The following is a 25,518-nucleotide window of genomic DNA, read 5'->3' as shown; positions in this document are numbered from 1 at the left end:
GCTGCAGGCCACCATGAAGCCTCCCCTCAGGCTGCTCTGTATGGGCTGGACAGACCAAGGGACCTCAGCTTCTCTTCCCCTCCAGACCCTTCTCCATCTTTGGATGGTTTTATGTCCTTCTTATGTTGTGGTGCCCAAAACTACACAGAGGACTCAAGGTGAGGCCACATCAGCACAGAGAAGAGTGGGAAAATCCCTTTCCTTGAAGTGTTAACCCCCTCAGTGACATTCTGGAATATTTTTCCAAGTGCAGTCAACCATTTGAACCTTTGGACTACTCAGCGTCACTTGCCCATATGCTAAGCATGACAGGAAATCTATGACTGTATTTAGCTATTTCTATATACATAGACTGAGAGAAACTCTCAGGCTTAAACATTTTAAATTTTAGAAATACACTTTACTCCTCTGTTGTTGTATTGTTGTTGTATTTATTGTACATGTATTCTTTTCCTTTTCCTTTTCTTTTTTCTTCTCTTTTTCTTTTCCTTTTTCAAATTTCCTCAGTATGAAATGCTATCGTTCCTATTTAAGCGTTAGAACAGGCTGTTCTAACTCATCAGCTGAATACCCTTGTTCAAGAGGCTTGTCCACAGAGACTACTCTTTCATAAATATTTTCCATTTCCCAGCAGCTTTGCCTTGTCTCGAGCACATGCATAATGGAAAAGGAAAGGCCCAAGTTACCAACTGCTCAGTAAAAAAAAAAAAAAACAAAGAACATTTCTGTATCTGTCAGGGAGCTATACAAACACAAAACAAAACAAAACAAAAAACAGGTGTTATATTTATGGTTAACCAAGACAGCATAAGGAGAAGGCAGCTCTGAGATTAACAGAAAAAAAATGATCTGATTTGTGATGGCCACACTAAGTAGATAGGAAAAAAAAACATATAGTACAATTCATGTTAAATAAAAGCCTGCTTCTGCCTAATACTTTGGAGAATTTGTCCATGAGCACTTCATTATTAAACAACATTCCTGTGCTACAGCCAAGTTTAGAAAGGATTTATTTAACATGCCATTACGGCAATTAGCCCCAGGGAAAGTTCAGCTTGCATACCCAGCTTCTAAATATGTCTTAAATTTGTATTTATCAACCAAGTTTCCTCCCCCTTCCTGCTACTGAGTATAAACTTTCCCATTTTTCTTCACCTCACAGCCCCTTTGAAGCTTTCAAACTGAGCTCTTTTCTCAGCACCCAGAATGTCAGCGCCCTGTTCCATCTTTCCTCCTGTGTACACCAGCACATCAGTCCTCAGGAAGGTAGACCTGTCAGGCCCCGTGTGTCAATTTTGATCACTACTGCAGAAGTAAGTGGATGATGTTGCTGCAAGACAGGATATTTAAGAGACAGAAAGGAGACTGAGGACACTGAAGTTTAATTTCTAGCTCTGCTGTGACTTGAGGCAAGACATTCAGTCGTTACCTGTATTTCAACACTCTAAGTTTGCATGAGGATAATAATATTAGTTTTTCTCCACCGTGTTTATTCATTCCATATTAGGTGAACTATAACTTGCAATATTTATTTACAGGATACAACACATTTAGGGTGTAATCTTCCTTTAGGTCTCCAGACACAACTGTTCCTCAGAAGGCTCTCTGAACTCTATGACTTTGATCAGCTCCTCATGACAAAGAGTGACACACAGGAATTGAAATCTGGTGCCTGAAAAAAAAAAAGATTTTGAATTTGCAAAGACATCCATCATCGTAAAATATATATACATTTTTTTCTTCACGTTTTGACTGCATGTCAGAAGAATAAAGAAACACTTAAATATTGTGTGTTTACACTAATGCTGATGTGGCATCTATCACTATGCAGTAATCACCCGGAAAACGTTAGATAAGTTGAACCTCGAGTTGCTCATCTCCTGAAACCAAAACAAGGCTTCTATTGCCCATACCTCTGTCTGGAGCAGGCAACACAGAGCAGAAGCAGCATTGGTCTCTATCATTACAAGGAATTTTGAGCTTCTTTACTTCATTTTTATGGTTTTTTTTTTGTTTTGTTTTTTTTTGTTTGTTTGTTTTGTTTTTTTTTTTTTGTTTTTCGTTCCTAATGTCCAAGGCAGAACTCTCCAGGTTCCCTAGGGAACAGGAAAGGAAGAGGTTTTTTTACAGGTTTCACCTGAATGCAGCATGCATAACCAGCACCCATTGCAATAATCCCATTTCCACCTGCCATTGACTGGTATGCACGTTGCAGTGCATGTACAGTAGTTTTCACTGTATGCCCTGCACACTGTCTCCAAAATAGAGGGGACCAATTTCTGCTACCTTTTCAAAAGGATTCCCCACCACATTCAATTCACTGACAGACTTGGAAGCAAAATTAAAGTTGCCTAAGCAACAGTAAATCTACTGTTTTTTACCTTTTCAACTGAAGTTTTTTTTTTGTTTTTTTTTTTTTTTAACAATATTTGTTGAGTATACATTTTATAGTCATAACAAATTGTGAGTGTTGCTATACATATTAACAATGAAAAGCTTAGGGAATATCACTGCCTGAGTTAAAAGAGTAATATTGCTTTGGCTTTTGCAATATATATGAAAAATTAACCTTGTTTCACTGTACATACTCTTTCTGTTCACCATGCTGAACATATATTCATTATACACTAGCTCTGAACAAAGCACAGTGAAGTCACTCTACAGTGATACCAATGAAAGTTTTCTCTCAAACAGCAACAGGAGTGGCCAAACTGATTTGTTGGAGACAAAAAATAATAAAGCATCTAGTTTTATTTTCTACCACTTACGCTGTCTCTATCATAAAAATGAAGCCAAGTGAAACCAATAATATTTCTAGTAAATGACTCAATCTACAAAACCATAATTCCCTGAAGGGGAGTTTTAGGTTAGATGTTAGGAAGAACTTCTTTACCGAAAGGGTTGTTAGACATTGGAACAGGCTGCCCAGGGAAGTGGTGGAGTCACCATCCCTGGAAGTCTTTAAAAGACATTTAGATGTAGAGCTTAGGGATATGGTTTAGTGGGGACTGTTTGTGTTAGGTTAGAGGTTGGACTCGATGATCTTGAGGTCTCTTCCAACCTAGAAATTCTGTGATTCTGTGATTCTGTGTGAAAATTTCAACCACTGGACTTTTTTTTTTTTTTTTTTTTTTCCCCAATATTTTGACCCTTCTACTAAAATAGAATCATAGAATCATAGAATCATAGAATATCCTGAGTTGGAAGGGACCCTTAAGGATCATCAAGTCCAACTCTTGACACCGCACAGGTCTACCCAAAAGTTCAGACCATGTGACTAAGCGCACAGTCCAATCTCTTCTTAAATTCAGTCAGGCTCGGTGCAGTGACCACTTCCCTGGGGAGCCTGTTCCAGTGTGCAACCACTCTCTCTGTGAAGAACTTCCTCCTGATGTCAAGCCTAAACTTCCCCTGCCTCAGCTTAACCCCGTTCCCGCGGGTCCTGTCGCTGATGTTAAGGGAGAAAAGGTCTCCTGCCTCTCGACACCCCCTTACGAGGAAGTTGTAGACTGCGATGAGGTCTCCCCTCAGCCTCCTCTTCTCCAGGCTGAACAGGCCCAGTGCCCTCAGCCGTTCCTCGTACGTCTAATAGTCTCAATAAATTAAAATCTGAATATTTTCCAATCTATTTCTCAGTGTTATCTCATTAACATTACTTCTGAACTGTTCAGGATGAATGGCTGCAGCTAGAAAAAATAAGAGGAATTTCAAGGGCTCCATGAACACTACCCAATATACTGCTACAGTCTAAGATTAACTGACATCATCAGCTTGACCTCATACTTGCCTAAAGGAAAATGGTCATATAGCATTTGGTAAAGTTTATGAGATGCCAGTTCCTACTGTGGTGTATGCAGGTCTTTAATTTGTTTTAATTTATATTGGAAAGGCTCCTTTAGGTGTACTGTTTTGTTGCAAAAATGACTGAGAATCAAACTTCAAGCCGGTGATCTTTTTTTTTACTGTTCCACAGTAAACTTTGGAATGAAAGGAATGTGATACAGCACCAATGGGATGAATGGTCTTCATGGAGCAATCAAGAACAGAATAGTAATGGATTAGATAAGAGAAAATATATGCAATTGCTTGCAACTTTCTTAGTTGCATTGAGCTTAGTAGAAAACATGATTTAATTTCATTTTCATATTCTTTCTAATTTAATTGTATTAATTTTTAAAGAAAAGTTATTCTGTGCAAAACAGTTTGGAAGAAACAGAAATTCTGCTCCCTGGTTATAAATCTTAAAAGTCTATGCCACATCTGAAACACTTGTTTTAACAAATGTAATGAAGAAATACAGATAAAAAGTTATCCTGGAAAAATAAATTAACGCCATTTTTAAAACCCCAGCTAGCTTTGATCATGAGCAAACTTCTATGAAATTTTAGGAAACCACTCATATATTTTAGTGGTAAATGATGTCTGTTTATAAAGAAACAGCCACATCTGTTTTTCCCTCATCAAATTCCTGAAATTAACAGGGAATGGCACAGTGGCTGTGAGCATTTCAGTTTCTGGGGTAGAGAAAGAAGGGAATATTTCTCACTGATTTCTACTGACCCCCTGTGGTAAACTAAATTGCATGGCATTGCTGAAGGCTTTGGCATCTTCATTGAAGGGACAATGTCCACCATGGCCAGGAAAAGTCTTAGGAGTTGAATCTGACCATCTCAATGGGCATGACATCTGGGCTGTCCAGAGCCAGAAGATGGTCAACATTCAAAAGCTGCTTTTAGTCCATGAAAACATACCAGACTGTAAGCAACAGTATGCCCTTCTCAGTATACAACAAGGCTGTAAATCTCATAGGGATATCCTAATCCATAAACTGAAATTAAGTAATTTACTTCAGTCACCAAAACTATATGATGAAATTAGAGGTTAATCCATGTACTTTTCAGATTGCAGTGATGGGGAGTATAATTGTCTATACAAATGTCTTTCCAGACTAAGTTGAGCACTGAAGTGGACAATTATTCAAAGGAAGGTGCTGCCAGTGTATTGTAATTTAGTTTAGATTTCAGCCTGAAGAAAGACAAGACAAGTTATATGAGGGATGACTTCAGATATTTCAACTTTCAGCTTTTCTCAAATACGTATTAAGTCTGGCTATAAGACCAGAAATTAAAAAAAAAAAAGTCTACTGGAAAAAGGATTTATTAAAATTTATGCTCACTCTCAAGTACTTACAAATGCTTCATAAATTGCATATTCACTACACAAACGTTCCTTCGACTGGGAGCAAGCCAAGGTTTTCACTACTTCCATTTGTCCTAGAAGTAAAACCACTTGCAGAAGAAAAATGAGCTAATGAGAACACTAAAGAGTGTATAGCAAAACTTTTACACAGGGAAGTTGCATCTGGATCTCACAAAATTCATATACCTAGGAACTGTGCTTTGCAGATTTGATCAGCTGTCAAAACACAGAATGAATAGCTGAAATATAGTTATTGTTTATTGATGAGGGAAAAAATAAAAAAAAGCACATATAAACAGATCTAAATCTCATGTCATATCTCTCTAGCATTGGCAAAAATTAGAGTGCTGCTTCCTTATCTGACATGCCTTTGTTACAGTTGGTGGTTAGCTACATTAGCTTGTAATCTGTTCCTGATTATTTAACACACATGGAACTAATTCCATGGACCCATCAGTATTGCTGCCATTCTTTCCCTCTTTATGAAAAACTGAAAGAAATAGTTGGAACTAGGAATAAACCTTAAGTATGTTGGCTAAGCAGACAACGTACTACATACATAAACTCCCTTCTTATGTGTTTTTACTTGTTTCATATTCTTCCTGTAAAATTGCTTTAGCAATGTCCTTGAAAAATAAGGGGGAAAAATTTCCATTAATATTTTTGGTCTCAAAGAACAGACTAAAAAGACAATAAAAACAACCTTTGGTGAAAAAAAAAAAAAAAAAAAAAAAAAGATAGTTATAAAATTTGTTTGAGATCAATTAATGAAGCTTTCAAACTTTGAACAAAATAACTGAGCAGCAAATTTTGCAAAATCACCTAGTAAAAATATTTACTTTATATCTAAATGAATCTGACTCAAACCAAATCTCCCTGTCTCTCTGTAATAAGGAATGTACTTTTGAGAAATATCTTTCAGTTTAATTTTTGGACATGGAATAATACATGCCATAGCCATGACTGAAGGACCACACACAGCATATATCATGGAACTTTGACAACAGAAGAAATAAGGAAATTAGGTCCATTGGATTCTTCCCCTTAGTTGTAGCAGAAATATGATTACAAATCTGAGAAAATCATTCTGAGCAAAGTTTAATCAGTCTTGAGCCCTGAACAATTTCAGTTGTGACTTTTCCAATTTGGAGGAAATAAAAAGAAAAAAGAAAAAAAAAAAAGTTTCAGTTGGAATATTCCCAATAGTTCCATGTATTCAGCAAAACCAGCAAGCCATTGAAGAGGTATATGAGCCATAAGCCTGGGATGTAGTTTTTTTCTACTTAAGCCAGGCTTCAGAAACAATCAATAAATATATTTATTGAAATCATAAAATCTATGGTTATGATTTCTACGTTTTCATAAGTTTATTTTTAAAATATTGTTCTAATATGAGATTCATCATCACCTTTTCCTCTTTATGTATTTCATGTACCAATCCTACTTTAATATGCTTCTGGGCATTTTAGGGAGGGGTGAATTTTCTTTTCAGAACAGTTTAGATATCTGAACAGATGTAAAATTAGCCAACGTTGCAAATTGTAACCAGTTGTATACTGCAGACACACTCATCTCAACATTCTAATATGATATTTATCAGCTGTTAAATGAGAACAGAACCATCAACTTCGACTTAATCTAGGATAATGTAATGTTTACAGCTGAAGAATGACTGAATGCTTATACTTACAGAGGTGTTTTCTTTTAATGGCCACATTTTTCCAGTCCCATGGTACAACAGCAAGAAAAAATCTTTTTTTTTTTTTTTTTTTTTCCTCACATATGCTAAGTTATAGCAATGATTATTATGATTTTTATATCTATACAATAGTGCCTACAAAATATTTAATACCTAAGCAGCTGGTGCACTGTGGCTGGTGCTTACTAAAAGAATAAATGTTTTGTCTTGTGCTTCCCCCGTGTATTTGCATCCATCTGGTGTCTTGTGTCATTTTTGATTGAGGCCTAGAGGCAATACCACAAAACAAATAATGTTAATTTTGCTTTCATTACTGGGGGCCCAAGAACCCTAACTCCAGGCTGAGAGCACTTTGATACTTGGTGCTGCACAAAAACAATACAAAGAGATGCTTTTGCATAGACACAATTAAAAATCATGCATTAAGACAGGCAAAAGTTTGCATGATAAGTTTAAATTGGTATTCATTACAGGACAAATAATTTCATCAAGCATGCACTCTGAGTGAAAGCAGATTTACCAAGAAGGCAGAGGAAACAGTAGTTCCCCCTAATGAGCACTGTAAAGTGAAGCGTGTTCTCCAGGTCAAATGACAGGCAAGCATCTGTTTCACTTCCCAGCCACCCCGTTCTCACTGTGCCTGCAACCTTCCCTCTTCCCAGACAGGAGCTCACAGATTCCCATGCAGATATTACCAGGACCATGTCATGCTTGTGCTTAACCTCAGCCGTGCTGCATTGGCTATGCTTCCTCACTGCTGGGGGCAATCACTCTGCACAGCTCCAACGCAGGGCAGCGCAGCTGGCCTCCATAATTCCTTTTGAATACAGAGGAATTAATGTAAGGGTAGTTCTCATCTGGGCAATTCCAAACAGCTGTATTGGGGATGGGGATGGCTTCTGTTGGAGATAGCTTCTCATTTTCATAGACTACAGAGGGAAACTGCCTGACTTCCTCAGTCAGTTAATTCATATGCATTAAGTTGGCACCCCTAAAATCTTTAAATATTTCAAGACCATTATTGGGTCAAATCAAACCATAAGTTTTTAGGACTTGCCTGCTCATCCCTGGCATTACATGAATACCTGGATATGGTATTGCATTTACACACCCTTACCACCATGTACACTCACAGTTATCTATACAGTCATTCTATTCTTGTATAACTCATAAAAATGTATCAGCGAGAGTAGGGTGTCCTTCTGCAGGAAGAAAGGGTTTCTACTGGACATGGGATACCCAGCACAATTCAGCAACCTGAGACTGAGCCTCTTGAAACCTGAACTTTCTGAAAGCAAACACTCCTCCTTTCCTTTGAGACAAGAAAGAGATGGAGTTGCAGAAAGAGCAAGAACGAAAAGGACTGAGGAGCACAGCTGGTGCTCCAATTTGTTTGGATATCATACTTGGTCTGCATGAGAGATCCAGCGTTGCCCCTCCGCTTGGAAAATACCTTCTAAATCTTAGTCTTGCACACATTAACTATGAAAATCAAAAGAATGATTCAGGAAAAGATGAGCAGCATTTCATCCCAATGGAAGTATTCTAGGACAAGTCTGTTCCCAGTCTCATAGACTAGGAGTTCAATTTTCTCGAGAAACATCTTGGAGTTGTCTGTCTTTGCTGAGCGGATGGCTTCAGGGACAAAGAGCTGCATTCTGAACTGTATGAAGTAAATTGACCCTGACACCTTTGTCAGGACAAGTATTTCTCAAGAGGAAGACATGATCGCTTTCTCTTAGAACCGCATAAGAAATCAGTAAGGCCATATTTGACAACTAAAACAAATACAACTGTATTTGAGAACTTCAGTCAACTAACTCAGTATCACAGAAAATTTTTGGCATGCAATTGGAGCTAATGACCCATTTTCCATTTTCTTAAATTCCACATAAGGCATATTAAATATTCATGCCCTATCGGTTTGAGAGTGTATCTCTGAACTTAGACCATTTATCCTGGGAAGTAGAAAAGGGAGAAGGGGGAATTCCCTCATATATTCAGAAGATTTATTCAGTTTTGTATGATTGCAGGCCTGAGAACAATCTTTCCCCTCAGAAATCGCTGCAAGTCAGATGTAGCCAAGTGATCTAAAGTACTAAGCTAAAATGAGTAAGACAGACACAGCCCAGCATGGAAGTAATATGGGAGAAGCTGATCAAACATCTTTATCACCTCTATTCACTTCCTTCTAACACAGCATGAGGTCATGTAATGGACCTCACTTCTAACTAACTCTCATTACTGGGATAGGGTAATCTCTGTAAAGAGATTTTTTTTTCCTAGTTCTGTTTTTATTAAGATGGTGGTAGAGACATTGACTCCTGACCATTAGCATTACATTGATAGTAATTTAATGTATGGCAAAGACTCCTTGAGTCATTTATGGTTTCTCTATCTCTCTCTTTTTTTTTTTTTTTTTTACTAGTCTAAGTAAATGAATAAGTAAATGCTTGATTAGCCAGCGTAGCAGAGGTGCTCCTCTGAGCTCTTCTTCCATCACTTGAGTGAGCCAAAACCTGATGGTGAGGCCAGACCCTACACCCTGAGATTATTGTTATTGCTTCAATAGCATCCACCCTGATTAGAATCAGAACCCCAGTGTTCCAGGCACAGCATACAGTAAGACATATTTGCTGTCCCCCAGAGCCTTTAGCCTAATATGAATAACAAATGAAGCCAAAGGCTTCTGCCATTCATCAGGGAAACAGACTGAGTGGTTGTGCTCTTTGGATTTTGTGTGAGAAGTGTCTTCGACTGCCTGCATTGCTGGCCTTTGTCTGATCCCCGGAGCATGACTAAGAAAAGGGGAAAAAAGGTAGGAAGATGAAGGTAAAGTCAGTTACAAAGTTGTATATTTGATAGAAAGCTACATGGGGAGTAAAAACAAAATTATAACATGACAGGACACAAATGCAGTGGGAGTTGGGGAAAGATGAAAGAAGGAAGGAAATTGGATAACAATAGTGATCAGAAAGAATAAAGGCAAAGACAAATAATGACAAGCAAGAAAGAAAGAGGATTAGAGATGAATGATGAAAGCTATGGAAATAAGGATGGTAGCTGCTATCAGAATTACGGGAAGTTATTTTATTTAAGATGTCATTGTTAGGAGTCTGAAAATACCTTTTTTTTTTTTTTAAACATAGACAATCCTGAGAAGAGGAACATTTCAAGGCAAAAGATACTTAGGGGAAATGTGCAAAAGCAACTGAGAATATGTTTACATGGCACTTGCTGCTTCTGGAGTTAGTTCAGAATTGCCTAGATCAGTGTACTGGAAATAGTACAGCTTGTGTTAGCACAAACTTTCATACAACCTAAGCATTCCTGTTAAAAAATAGGGAATTATAAAATGCTATTTGAAAGTACTCTTAGGTGTTTTTGAAAATTTCATCTGAACAGAATCCACCGTCATGATTTGCTACTTTCCTTTCAATTATTTAATAACATCAATTTCTGCACAGGGAAAAAATCACACAACATTGTCAAGAATATTCACAAACTTCCTTATGAATAGTTGATGCAGGTAGAATAACATAGGTTTTGGAGTTTGTTTTACAGGCACAATTTTGGCTGATTCCCAGGAGTCCAAGCCTGAATGCATGCCAGGGTCTACAGCCAGTGCCAAGCCCTCGACCTGAGACATCTCTGTCTCTGTTTCTGCCCAGCCCATATATTAAGTGGACATCCAAAATGCTCTTGCTGGTATACTATACTTATTTTATGTAACATTGCATGTGTTGTTTAGGGCGCAAGCACTTGAAAGGCTGAATAGGTTTGGACTTGGAGAGGAAGGACACAAAAAGCCAAACATGTCATCGGGGCCTATGCAAGGGCAGGCACAGAGCAACCTCAGGGCAAAATCATGATAGAGCTGGTACGCTGGCTGGGCATGTGGCCCCCCCATGGCCAAGCCATTCTCAGCAGATCTCTGTCCAGAGGGTGATGGGTGCTTGACATTCTGGTATTATTCTGGGTCTACTTCCAGCTGCCATGCTTAACAACATCTGTGCAAGTTTTACAGTGCCCAGGTTCTATGGCTGCTAAAGAGAATTGCCAAAGTCACCACCAAAAAGGATTAACTAAGGAGGTATGAATCACAGTCGATGTACCAGCTGTACTAATTCAGAGAAGTCCCACCAAATGTTACTTTTATATCCTACTGCTGAGTTCAGTAAAAAACGCATTCCTTATAATAGCTCTTTGTTGTCCCTGGAGAAGGATCTTCCTTTACTTAATAGCAGTACATGTGTAGTTAATAGTTAGAGTTTATAAAGCTTGTAACACCTCTCTGTGCTTCCCTGAATGCTAAGGTACATTGAGTTTCTAAGTGGGACTGGAATACCACAGTACCTTGTAGTTAGGCTGGTCAAAGCAAGCTTAATTTCTCTAGGGCTTATTCTTCATAAGATTCCTCATCATTCAGGCTATTCAAGTGCCACTGATTTATTAGGAAATTCTGAAGGCCTGACTTATCCAAAAGTGGTGTTAGGGATTTGGTAAATCAGGGGTCTTATGGCTCAGGACAGCCATAAGTTTCTTTGACTAAAATGACACAGTAGCAGAGAGAATATCTACAGACTTTTTTCAGCCAAAGCTCTTGCCTAGATCAGCTTACAGGGTGAGGGATATCTTGCTGCAAAGATATCTATAAACAGTAACTATCAGAGTTGGGTGGAAAAAAGATAATTCCAGCTCGGGGAGGACTTCAATATTTGATGACCACTTTCATGCTAATTGGCAATGAAAGCTCAAAATGTTAAAGTTCAGCTAAGCTAGACTCCAAGCTCAGTTTAAAATACTGTGCAGATGCAAACTATTCCTGAAGCACCACAACTTCTGAAATACAAACCCTGCTGATTAATTAATCTTTCATGAGGAAGGTTTTCCCACCAGGAAGGAGAAGATTTCTGAAGCCAGGCTCTTTGAAGCATGGGGCAGGCAGCCTGGCACGCACAGCTGGTGGCCAGCAGTGAAGACTCTGCTGTCACAAAAGTTTCTGCTAGTGAACCTCAAGCCTCCTTAAGCTGGCTAGAGGATGACCCTGCTTCTGATGAAAGAAGCCTCTGTAAGCCATCATTATTCAGAAGGAGCCATCTAGAAACTGTGCTCCTTTCCATTCAGAATCCAAAACGGGTACAGAGAGTGCCATGTTTCATCAGCATAAATAATTAACTGCAGAAGGACATGCAATATTCATAGCTGAAAATCATTAAACAAAATAGGCTAGGAAAAAAAAAATCTTAAACATGAAGAAGTATTAATCATTTAGGCACAGATTCAGTTTAGCGCTTCTCTTTTGTTTAATTTAATTATTATTTTTTTTTAAATCTATTCAAGGGCAGATGTTGCTCCGCAAACCCACACAACTAATTCCCACATGTGAAGCAGTCAGCCTGAGGTTTAGCCTCTTGCAGTATTAATTAACATCATGAGGCATTGTTAATGTTAGTGGACAAAGTCAAAATGAAGAATTTTCTGTGCTTGGTGAAATAGGAATAAAAAATGGATCAAAAGAGCAGTGCTTTTCAAACAGCATTGTTTTCTCAGCTGTATTGTATGCTCACAAATATTTTAGATTATGAAAGGTGAAAGAAACTCTCTAGGTTTTCTGCATCTCCTGCACAACAGGAGTCTCTCAGAACAGAGGTGTTTAAAAGCAAAAGGACCCCAGCAGCTCCATTAGGATTTCCTCGCAGGAAGACAAGAAAGCGCTTCCATGTAAGAGACCAAATCATCTCAGCAAGCAGGGACTTCCACAGCTACACTGTTCCTCTCACTGAAGAGGTGATGTCAGGGCAAACCCTACAAGCTGGCATTGTTCAGCTCATAGCCTGGAGAATCATCACATACAAATTAGCTGTGTCACATCTCACTAAAGGTCTCATTGTCCTCCTGCCTTTCTGACATTCCTCCTCTCTTTCCCTTCCCCTCCACAGAAAACAGAACAGGCTCAGCCTGAAACTAGACTCTTTGTGAAATGGCTATGGTTTTGACATTTGGGAAGATAATCTGGAATTAAGAACAAAAATTGTGGAGATAGGCTGGTCAGAAAAATCTCCACTGGCTGAAGGTAAAACTAGTCACTACTCTGGGGTCTGTGACCTGCTACCCATCAGGAAGCTATACAGGACCTGAGCTTAAAAAAGAGTGTTTGTTTGTTTGTTGTTATTTATTTATTTATTTATTTATTTATTCTCTCTCTCTCTCTCTCTCTCTCTCTCTCTTTCTCTCTCTTTGTGGTTACTTTGGTTTCTGGAAGAACGCCAATGATCCATCATGCCATTTGTGCTGCACGACATTTGAAGCTGTTCTGAAATGTTGTGTTCGTATCACTCATCCCTGCAGTTCTGAGGAGCCCATGCAGAATGAAAAGACCCTGTACACCTGAGTTTTGAAGTGTAACCTTCTCGAGGATGAAGAGATTATTCTCTTAAAATACGATTGAATGCTGCATCCCTTTAAAGTACAGACATAAAGCACTTTTCAGCCATACTTACACCAGTGTGCTTCACATACATAGTCTGGAGCCACAGAGCTTGAACCTTGCAGAAGCCTCTTCGCAAGCCTGCTGATACAAGTAAAATGACTTAAAAATATTCTTTTGGGGTAGATGCTTGTTGCCCTGTGTATTGAATGTGGTCAAACATTTGTCAAGCATGCAATGAACCTAGGGGATCTTACAGTCCCTTTTCCTTTATCGCATGTATGCTTTAGAAAGCAGGTGTAAAATCTACACAGTGACAATTCTCCATCCACTTCCACCTCATGGTTATGTTTTATTTTTGTTTACAGGCACTTCAAAAGACTGGAGGGGACTGCACTGAAGCAAAATATGAGCTTATGCACTTGCAGGTCATATACAGTTCTTTCATGAAAGGTGCAATCATACAAAACACCTACAGTTCATATTTTTTTTCTAGCAAATTGTCTGTGACAATAAAGTGAGATATCTTTTTTCATTAGCTAGCCAAACATCATGCCCTGATGTTGAATATTTTATACTTCCATAAGGGAGTTACAGACACATATATGCTTTTCTGTTTCATCTGCAAGGTTATTCAATCTTTAAAAATAAACAAGAAAAATTTGATTATTGTAGGATGGTTTACTGTACTATGTTGGGACATAATCACTAAATTGTATGGAAAGGGTTTTTGTTCTCTTTCAAATGAAAATCATAATACAGAATACAGTCTTAATTATGCAGAGGCCACCAGTGTCTCCATGGCAATTCTCAGATGTGTAAGCAGGTAGTCAATGAAAATTTCTGGTGGAATAATTTTGCCATAACTTCATCATTTTCTTTCCCTGTTTATCCATTCCTTTGTCCGACTTCCTGCTCTGTGCTGCACTCTTACCCAAGCTGTGAGGTCTCCAGGGCATGCTGTGTGTGCACTGTGCCCAGTGTGATGTGCACTTAGCAGTATTCTTAGCTCTCATCTAGAATAAATAGGTCAGCTAGTATACTATGTACATGACAAGATGGTGACCACTGAAAACTCATTGTTGTTTTGCAGCTACAATGTGATTTCAGGGCAATATTCCTACTAGTAAGTGATATAAAATGTGAGAGAGAAATACTTTTCCTCAGTGGGAAAGAAGGGAATAAGAGGGACAGGGTGAAACTCTGAGTAGCAGCACATCTTGTAGGCACAGAACAAGTGGGCAGAAATAGATAGATCAAATCCATGTGTGCTAAGAACAAATCAATTAATCTGGCAAGAATCTGGCTCTCTGTTTCTTCTATCAAGATATGAGGACATAATTACATGAGCCACAGCACTTGCAAGGATGTTCAACCAAGTCATGAATTTATTAGGAAACAGGGCAAACACATTTGCATACTGAGTTCATATTTCTAGAGGAAGAAATCTACACTCTATGCCAAAAATAAGAATTTAAATGATCCAATAAAAATTGTGAAATGTTATGAATGATTTAATAACATCATCGGCATTAGCACAGATGGCTCACCATGTCAGTATATCATTCTGTCTTGTATAATAGGAATGATTGAGAAATGCCACACATCTCTATTACACAGTATTATCCTGGTTACCAGCAGTCTACCACTAAAAAAGTTCCAGTGCCAGAGCACGAAAATTATCAGCTACATTTCCCCTGCAGAACAGCCTTGTAGATTCATACAACCACTGAGTGGTTCAGAAGAGGACAGAAATGATTTTGGATCTTCTCTGGGAGTCATATATTCTACAAAATGAAACAAAGCAGTGTTTCCAACTGAGTGTTACTGTTTAAAAAAGATTTCTTCCTAAAGAGGTGAATTTTTTTTTTGACAAAATTCTCTGAAGCTACTAGGTTACATAGTAGCCTAACCCTAGAAAGTAAATAGTGTTTGGGTGCATTGCTACCTTCAGTGTGAGTGTAAGAAAAGTCCCTTTTTCTCTTTGAGGGAGACAGATTTTTCGAATGACGAGACATGTACTGAAATTTCTGTTATTTGCAATTGCTAGCAATTGATGAGATGAAAACCAATGCATATTTAAAAAGAAAAAGCAAAAAATGCTATGCTTAAATCCCTGGTTTGATTAAACATGCAGTCTTACAAAGCATCATTCCTTGTGATTTGGAGAATAGGTGGTAGAAGCAGGAATGGGGATTGATCACAGGTACAAAGTTATGAAGAACTGCCACAAAAATAAATATATGTTAAATTATATGCTTAAAGTTTGAATGACAGAAGTGTAGGTAAGCCACAAGACTCATTTAAAATCCACTATTTTCTTACAAGAGTTGTAGCAAAGATTTGGCATTCTCTGATAGGATACTAGTTGGTCTTAGCAGTAAGCACTTACTTTTTAGAAATTTAAATGTATCATAGTTGGCATATGGCAACTATGGCATCAGAAAATCTTTCCACAAAACCTGGGAGTAGGTGGATGACCTTCCTGTTTCAATCTGCATTCCAGATTGTCTAAACAAGCAAATAATTATTCTTATTTTAATATTTTATTCAACACTGCCTCTTCTGGTTTCATTAAAACAGTGAATTATCATAAAAAGCAACGGAACAAGAAGAAAACTCCGACTTTGTTTTTCTTGACAAAACTGTCATTGACTTCAAGAGGAAAGAGATCCGATCTTTTTCTGCAGTGCTAATCTAAATCCCCGCAAAACAGATGTATTTAAATTTTGCACTAGGACACATCTAGCACTATCAAGCCTCCTTTGAAACAGCAATATTTCAACTGCTATTACTCTGAGCAATGGCAATTACAGGCTTGCTTCTGACATCTGTGTATGTTTCAAGGCTGAACTAAAGTGGATCTTGGTAAAACACTATTCGTGGCACCAGGGTTACCTTGCATATGACAGCTACCATCTCCACTTTCATCTCCCCCTGAGAGCATCCTCTTTGATGGCTTTCAGCAGAATGAGTGATCCCAACACCTTTCCACATAGACTGCACAGCGAACCCCAGAGCAGGGAACCAGAGGGAAAAATTGCTTTCTCTAAGTGTTTCTTTCTGTCAGAGATCACGGCTGGAAATATTTTAGAGAGTATGTCAGGAGAAGCCACTTCCATCCCAAAAGCACTGTTGCTTGGCAGGGACTTAGGACTGGTTTGACAAGTGTAGGTAAGACACAGTATTGTACATTGTTGTAGTTAGGAAGCTAACAGTTAGAAGAAGTAACATGATGTGGTTTAAAGGCAGTATTTGACCTACTTTCAAAGGCAGCAAATGTCTTTTAGCATATGAGGTCTTTGGAAGTTGGGCAGCTTTTATCTTCGTGTCATGGATGGCGGTGGATGTGTTGTCTCCACCCAACAAATGTAAAAAGCAGCAACAGTCTATTGAAGAATTCTCCCTGAAATCTAATGAACCGTTATTTATCACTGTTTATAAGTGCCCTTACTGTATATCTGCCGTGCTGTCATGGAAACAGCCTTTCAGACAGCCAATTAAGTACAAATTAAAGTGATGCTGTCAAGATAAGCATATGTTAGAAATGAATTTCTTACCTGTTCCCACCAAAAAAAAAAAAAAAAAAAAAAAAAAAATCCCTCAAATACCTTTAATTCATAAAAATCTTATTTGTAATCATCTTTTTGGAAAAATAAAGACAGAAGATCTGCTATAAATACACAATCCAAGAAAAAACTGTGAAGTTTATGCCTTCATACGACCTGTATATAATGGATTGTGAGTGACTATAAGTGCATTTAATGGAATTACTTTGTGTTACTTTGCTTTGAATGCTTCCTAGACCTCACATATGAGCGGTAGATTATACCTAGGGCTGGATGCTAGCTATTTTCTTTTATGACAAAAAGGCATAGTAGTGTCTGCATTATGCCATCCCAGTCCTACCATTTGTCCAAAATAGTCAGAAGACTTGTCAGCAGCTTCTCCATGGGTGTGGTTTCATAGCAGCTTTGAGGTGTTATGCCTTCCTCTCTCTTCACATGCCTTTTCCAGCTGCACCCCTGTGCACTCCCTTGCACTGACATAGATATGTATTTCATCTCCCAGTGACATGAAAGAGAAACATGAGAAGCAAACCTGGTCAGATGAGTACCAACACCAGTACATAACAAATGGGGAGAATAGGTTTCCTGGAACAGCATCCTCAACATAGGATGTGGCCCCACAAGATAAGAGCAAGGACAAGAAGTACTCCCAGATCAAGTCTCACGCAGTTTAATCTTTCTCAACTGTTTAACTCTTAAAAAAAAAAAAAAAAGTTACCCCCTTCACCAGAAAATTGTTCTGTTCCATAACCTTCAGTGTAGTTCCTTAAGAGATGCAGTCTTCCCTGCCACATCTCCAGTGTGTCCTCTCTTGGCATTGAAGTATATTCTTTCCATTATCCACATGGAAGCATTCAGAAGTGCAGTGCTGGAGTCAAGCTGTGCACACTTTCCTATCCTAGGGGATTGTCTGCTAGCACTTCGTGGTCCTATTAGAGCTTCTTGTTGCTGCCTTAGCAGTGCAAAAAGCTATGTTGCACAAGGGAATCTAGCCAACAGACCTGTACAAAAATGTTGTTCACATAAAGACAATGCAAAAGCCATCCCCAAAGTCACTGGAGTCAGACTCTAAAGTTACATAGAAAATAATAAAAATAAGAAAAACATCAAATCCTGTAAACTCTTTCTGTAATATTCTTACTTCAGGTGAAGAAGGTGAAACAGTAAATCAGTGTTAATATGCATGAAGACCTGGAGTGTGCAGCATCTTTCTCCAATGATATATGGTCAAGAAAACAGTTAATGAAAGTAATTATTTATAGCAAGCATAAAAGCATTGCTAGTTAGAACACAATAGGTGTCATCATCAATTTAACAAAAGCTTTTGAGAGTGATGCCAAGTTGGTGGTGCCTTACTGTGACTGGCTTGAACTGTGGAGAACTGCAGTTTTGTTTCAGATATCTGAAAACTCAGAGATTCAGAAAATTAACAGAGTAACAGCAGTAATCAAAACGAGGGAACCCTACAAAAATATAATGACCATAGACCTGTCAGCATCTTTTTCCTTTCTGCTCCTGTTGATCCCAAAGAAGAGCATACTGAATAAGGATCCATTATGGCTATTAAGCACAAAACAAAACTAGTGAAAATTTCTACCTATTCTAATTCTCTCACCTGGAAGTACCTAACATAATCAAGAAGATATCTCTGGAAATACAGTCATTCGAAAAGTAACACTTTTTAAAATATCACTTGATTTTATGACCAACATTTATGGATGCATTTTGGTTTTGCTTATGGTATTGCTGAAATTCAACGCCCATAATAGCCATGTCAGGTGCTCTCACCCATTCAGCACAAACAATGTTGGCTTACTTATGTATCCATACTATACATTAATTCCTGCACTGGCTTGTTTTCCTCCACATGTGAACGAGTAATATTCCGGAATATACTTTACTTATGTCCTTTCAATTTCAAGTACACACTTCCATTAAACGTGCCTTAACTCATGATAAGCAGTTTTCCAGCAGCAATCTAAACTAAAATATTACACTGACGCAGCAACACTGTGTTACTTCAGGAACAGATGCTATCTCCCTGAAACAAGGTTTTTCTCAGGTCCCCGTGTATGTTTTAGGATCATCGTAGTCATTTCATGTTGTGACCCATGACGTTCTTCAAATGACCTCCACCGATGATCCCCACCTTCAGAAGCTCCAGACATCTATGCCACTCTTTTATCAAACAACACAGATGCTGAATTTATTCCAAAAGGTAATACAAGAAGTCTCTAGTGACTTTATATGACTTTCAAAGCACTAAACATATTAGGCTTAGTTAATGTAAGACACCAGATCTACAGCTTGCCTCTGATTCAGAAACGCTTTGCATCTCTGAAACCTTGAAGTAATCTAATCATATATGGATGTGTTCAAGTCTGCAGGAGCCACAACAGCCTTAAACTTTGGTCTGGATCCTTCATAATGCACCAGCCTGTGAGCTTGTCCATTTTGCTACTTTTACAGTAACTTTTTCACTCAACCTAATTTTGCTACTAATTTTGCTACTTTTTTTTTTTTTTTCTTGAATTTGGTAAATATCTAAAGGGATAGAAATGTCAAACATCTGCATATAGTTCAAGTAGATATTCTATTTCTACCAGCAACATTACAGTATTTTTATATTAATCATGTCTTGAGATAGTTGCAGTGATGATTAGTTATTCATATGCTAACTTCTTTAACTGTTGCACAACATTAAGCATACATCCGTTTTTATACAGTTTATGATCTCACAACCCATTTTATCCTTATTTTTAGAAAAAAGAATTTTAAAAAATCAAACATTTAAAAAAAAAAAAATGCAAGAGCTGCTTGACTGCCAGGGTTACTTGTAGGAACATTGAATTCATCAACTTACAACTGTTGTTGCTATGTGATATCGAATGCCCTTGGAATATTCTTTCCCCTTCCCTTGAATCTGGGCAGTGTGTCACCAGCTTTGAGCTCCTTGATGTGCTAGAATTTTATTTCAGAATTTATTGTAATCCTGTTTGCAGAGACTGTCTTTTCTTCCTTGTTAAAATTAAGCTACAGTGCATCATCTCTTATATCCTTCCCCCTGCAATTAGTTTAAATACCTGTACACAGAGAGGGTATCAGTTACCAGATTGCATTTCGGTGTATGCACAATAGTACAAAGTCAAAATATTCTGCCGGTTTATTAGCTAGCAAAGTGCAGACAAGAACGAAGGATGCAAACAGAGAGGAACACAAGGCTGCCATCACCTTGCAAGCACCCCTTCAAAGCTGCTTGTTCACTCTCTGGGGTCATTGATTCCCAAACACTTTCTCTGCTCGAGCAGATGGGGTGGGATACATTTTGGGGTGGACCAGGGGAGCAGGGATGCTGTCCGGACCCGCTGTCCCCTGCTCCTTGTCCCCATGTCCCGAGGGCCGGAGGTGACCCAGCAGCAGCAACCTCGCTACCTGCCGCCCTCAGCTCTGCAAGGAAACCCGCCGGGCTTGCTGGCATTTTCATGTGCTTTTTGTGTTTGTTTTATTTTTAAACGCTAGGTGTCACTAGCATCCTCCTAACGCAGACTGCTGAAAGTCGCTCCCCTCCGCTTGTTCGGTCCAGTGCCCAAACGCAGCAGGCTCTTATCAGTGCCTTCAGGAGCCCAGCAAATCCTGCTCAGCTCAGGGATGAAGGTGTCTGCAAAGCACACGCAACACAGGGTGGGTGCCTGAAACATGTATGTGCATGGGAAATAGCAGTAGCAAGTATGTTCACAAGTGCAACTTGCTCTGCTTTTGTGCATTGTCAGGCAGCCTCATGGCTACAGAAAGGAAATCTTACATACCCAGTGAGAAAGGATTAATCACCCCTCTTATCACACCACTAGGCAAAAGGCTACTGTGCATGGTCTTGTCCCTTCTCTGAAGGAGAATAGCTGTCCGGCACAGTGATCATGTCATCCCTGCTTATGTGTACTATGGAAAGCACAAAGACGAGCTTTGCAGTGTGTGAAACAAGGACGAGCCATAAACGGGAGTGAAATTTTAGCTCTAGTATAATCAAATTCAAATATTGCCAGAGGTTTAAAAAAAAAAAAAAAACGATCGTGATCATGAAACAAGCGCTGAATAAATGATCTGGAATATTTTTCTACCCTTTGGGTACATTTTAACAAGTTCTTTGTACCGAGGTTTATGTAACATGCTCCAGTGTCATTATACAACCTCAACTTCTACACAGGCTTTTTCCCTTCTCTTCAGCAAGTCTGTGGCTGGTAAGAGCAGCGAGGAGTCCTGGCACAAGTAAGGGAAACACAAGAGATGCTCAATGGTGCACTAGAAAGTACCTTTCAGTTTTGATGATAGCTTTTGGAAGGAATTAAGGCATCCTCTTCTCAGGACCTATTGCCAGATACTGGAAAATGTGCAGGGTGAAATGCAGACTGGCATCAGGCAGCACAGTAGCTGTCCCTCAGCCCAGAAGTCAAGGAGAACTGGAAGTGGCCTGACATGGAAGTGGCCTGTGTGTCTAAAAACTGGCAAGACCTTTCCCTGACTGTTTTGTTGTTGTTGTTGTTGTTGCCGTTTGGTTTGGGGTGTGTGTGTGAGAGAGAGAGAGTGACCAGGTAGCTGGAGATTTGCCCTCAGTTTTTAATAACATTCAAATGGCACACAGATGTTTGAGATGCAGTCTGACCTGTAGTATATGTGCTGGGTATCATATACTGTGCTAAGGATAGTCTCATTTAATGGCTTCAGAAAGTCTGAAGAGCAATTAGAAATGCTAAGTTAGCACTAAGGTGCTATTTATGCCTACACAGGGCTAATCACGTCCAGCTTCTACTCCAGACACATCCAGTGTCCATCTTCACAAGTTATGTCTACCTAGGCAGGAAGCCCAGTGGCTCATCTCCATCCTCACGCAAGACATCCAATGGAGGTTTCCTGCTCATTCCAATTTTGGGCATGCAGTAAATACATAATTTTCACTTCATCTTTTAAAGCATCATCCACTCCTGTGCCTTAAGGAACACATAAAGAACCTTATGAAGAATCAGCCACGTTAAGCCAAATGACAATGATTAAAAACCTCAAAAATTGCTTCCTTCCAAAAATAAAGATACACCCAAGTCCAATTTTCCCTCCATCCCCACCTCCCTCTCCATGCTTCAAAATGCTGACTAAGGAACTGTGTTTCATTTTGTGCTCTAAAGACCCAGCACCTCTGGCCCCAATCTAAAAGCTTGTTACCCAGGGACCAGCAGTCTATCTGTGCTGCAGGCTTGGGGCTGTCAGTAAAAACATAAAGGCAGAGACCAATCTGTCTCATTCTGGCTAGGCATGAAATGAAAATGAGTAGAAAACAAATGATGTTGTTTGAGATAAAACTATCCAAGGATGAAATCTGTAATAAGTCCTGTATTTCTGAATTCTTCACTCTTTCTTTATGTTTTCATTGTGAATAAAGTTACCATATCAAATTTTGAGTTCATTTACAAAGAAATCAAACAAGTAAAATTGTTAAAATATATTATAAATTTATATAAAGGATTATTATATACATATTTTTTTCAAATTCTATCAGTTTTGTACATTCAAATGTGTTCCATTTAGAAGGCAAACTAAGCTTTGTTTTTCTCCCAGAATTAGCCCAGCTTTTTAATCAAAGGAAGTGCACTGATATTCAAAATTTTGCCAATCTCTTTGTTCCCCCTTCCTAATGTAGAGATTTTCTCTAACGACTTTTTCAGACTGCCAAGCACTGATACAGCAAGCAAAATGATACATTTGAAAATCTAATGTAGCTTTTAAGGATGATAATGCTCATGTGTGCATACTTCAGAAAATCATTTGTTTACTTGTCTTGAAGAGCTTATCTGGTCCTCACGGCACTGTGCCACACACACTCAGCAACACTGATGTCCTTCTGTCTTACACAAGAAAGAGATATTAGCTTAAATTTGTGGAGAGAAAATTTCCATTTAAACCCCAATGGCAAGGAACTTTCAAAGTACAAATATCTTTCACAATCCCACCTCCCCACATTGCCTTAAATTTGTTTCAACAACTTTCAGATGTCCTTTCAGTAGTGACAAAATCAGAAGAATACTGTCAGCACTGTATTTATATTAACTACAGTAGGCATGTAGTTATTTTTGTCCTAAATATTTCAATATTTTAAGTCTCAACTGAAGTGTTGATTCACCAGTGATGCACATTGCATAAAGTTTATATTGCATATAAACTTCATCTACTTACTCAGAAGTTTAATAAGAAAAATTATGAAACAATTAAACATTATGTTGTTATATTTTAACATTACTCATGAAATGTATACATTACATTACTCTTTTAATAACATTTCTTAATAATAATTTTTCATCAAAAATTTTTCATTAATTCTTCAGCAGTGAAACATGCCCCAGATGTGTAATTCATGTAGTACCTAATCTAAGTAAGTGAATAAACAGTTGCTAGTTTGGTATTGGACAGCTTCAACTGTGCATTGGATAGCAATAATAGCAATAGTAGCAATTCAGGTTGTGTTGAGGAATCCACACTAAGTTCTGCTGCTTAGAGGAAAAGGGTGTGTGTGTTAAACTTCCAAGCCTGTCAAGCCATTTATTCAGGATTTCTTTCCACACCTTAGGGCTATGCTGGTTCTCTGAAAGACATTACAGCCTCTTTTGTCCTTCCCATCACCTTCTGCATAGTCTGCCCAATAAATCTTTTAGCCTTCGCGCTTACAAATAGCTTAGATGATTTAGCTTCTGTGCCACGCAAACTACTAGAACACAGGCTTCTATTATTTCCAGTTATCAAACTACAAACCTTAATTCATCCTTCCTCACAGCCTGGGTTATTAGCACACCCGTCTTTGTGGTGCACCAGCCTGTGTGCTTAGCACACCTGTCTGCTTCAAATCTGCCAATATTCTACAGACCAAAACCCTCTTGACTATGCCTATTAATGCCTTTCAGCACAAGAATATAATTCAAAATATACTTTGGCTGAGATTTTGGGGGGAGGGTGAGGAAGGCACTAAAAATATGTTTAGGATGACCATTTTCACAAGGAAAGTCCAGGTCTTGGAAAGCGAGTTGCAGGGTTGCAGTGCAATAGGATCTGGAGCCTATTTCTATGACTGCTCATTCAAATCTTCAAAAAAAAAAAAAAAAAAAAAAAGGGAGAGGCTGGCAGCATTTTCCATTTGTCTTGTATTCCAGCTCCTAGTATGGACACAAACAGTATTTTGCTTGGGTGTAAAGCCTTGTGCTTTAAACCCACCCTCCTTTTTCAGTCCCTCTCAGGACTTCATCATAGATGAACTTCCCTGTTCATTAAACATGGCAAAAAGTTGCTCATCTCAAGAGAGTAAGGTGATCATGTTGGCTGTCAGCCTACAATGTTTTAGTTTAGGAATGATTTAATGAAAATGATAAAGAGTTTCCTGTCCCTTTATTCTTCAGAACAGCTAAAAATTAACATTTTTAAGAGCAAGTTAACTATTTCATTGCTTTTTAAAGCCAGATATATTGATTGCATAATTTTCTATTTGAATCTCCTTGGTAAAGTTCTTTTTACAAAGAAACATTATATCACAGAAATATTGGCTGAAGTGAATCCAAGCTCAATATGCAACACAGGGCCCAAGTAAGAGGATAAATCTTTTGGGGCTATCATCTTTTGTTCTCACATTTCACTGAAATACGTTACCCACTGTGAGGGAGGAAAAGCCTCAAGGGCTCTTGGTATTTCTCAACTGTGAATTTCCAGATACTTGCTATATTTATAGCTACATTATCAGTCTTCATCAGGATGCAGTAAATACCTTTGCAGAGGTCAGTATCTTGGATTTAGTTCAATTGTTATTTTCAGTGGTGATAGAAACTTACCTTAAATCACTCCTGTCATGTACTTGAGACACTCAGCTTGTTCCAGCATCTTGCTCTCCCTCTCAAACAAAGGACAGATCCCCTGCCTGGAACTACTGAGAATAAGAAACCCTGTCCTGCTGTCCTGCTAGCTCTCTTTTTGGGCTTCTTGTTCCCTGCACTATTCTGATCCTTCAGGGACCACAGATAATCCAGTAATTTCTCTTTATCATCTCCTTATGGCTTCCAGTGGCTCTGTCTCCAATATTATATACTTCTTTTATTTCATTTCACTTCATTTTATGACTCCATCCTCTGCATCACATGACCAGCACCCCTGAATCCCTTTTCTTTTTGGCTCCCCCTTCCTGTTTCTGTATTATCATCTTTTCCACTTCACTGTCCTCAGCTCTAAAGATACTGCCAAAGGCCATTTCCAAAAGACCTTGAAATAATAGAAAGAAATACACATCTCTGGAAATCCATCCCCTCCCATGTACATCTGCAGTCTTATATTCAAGCAAAACCATTGGTTTCTCATGGCTCAGTCTACCTCAGGCTTTAAACTGAGCACCTTAGCACCCAGCTGTGCAAGATTTCTGTAGCGCCCAGGTTTTCAGACTCTGTATTGCCCAGATTCCTGTCATTTGCTTCTGACTGAAAACTAATGCTGCCTACAAGGACTTTTCCCTGATCTTTTCATGCCTACGCCTTCTACCCACCTCCACATGCTTCACTCCTGTATTTGACACAGACCTCTAATTAGCCTAATTAAATCAGATCAGT

The 25,518-nt window shown here is 38.6% G+C and overlaps 1 long non-coding RNA gene across 1 annotated transcript in view; it reads right to left on the bottom strand.

Moving 5' to 3' along the window:
* LOC137851061 (uncharacterized) overlaps positions 1-25,518 on the bottom strand; it is a 195,290-nt gene that overhangs the window by 4,297 nt on the left and 165,475 nt on the right. The window contains exons 3-4 of the long non-coding RNA XR_011092981.1: positions 1,430-1,672; positions 1,156-1,330 (exon numbers count right to left, since the gene is read on the bottom strand). This is a non-coding gene — a long non-coding RNA (uncharacterized lncRNA). The remainder of the gene's footprint in view (positions 1-1,155; positions 1,331-1,429; positions 1,673-25,518) is intronic.

Source organism: Anas acuta, chromosome 2 (genome assembly GCF_963932015.1).
Source record: "Anas acuta chromosome 2, bAnaAcu1.1, whole genome shotgun sequence".
Taxonomy (NCBI): Eukaryota; Metazoa; Chordata; class Aves; order Anseriformes; family Anatidae; genus Anas; species Anas acuta.
Note: the sequence above shows the minus strand (reverse complement) of the source record. Positions and strands in the feature narration are given on the sequence as shown.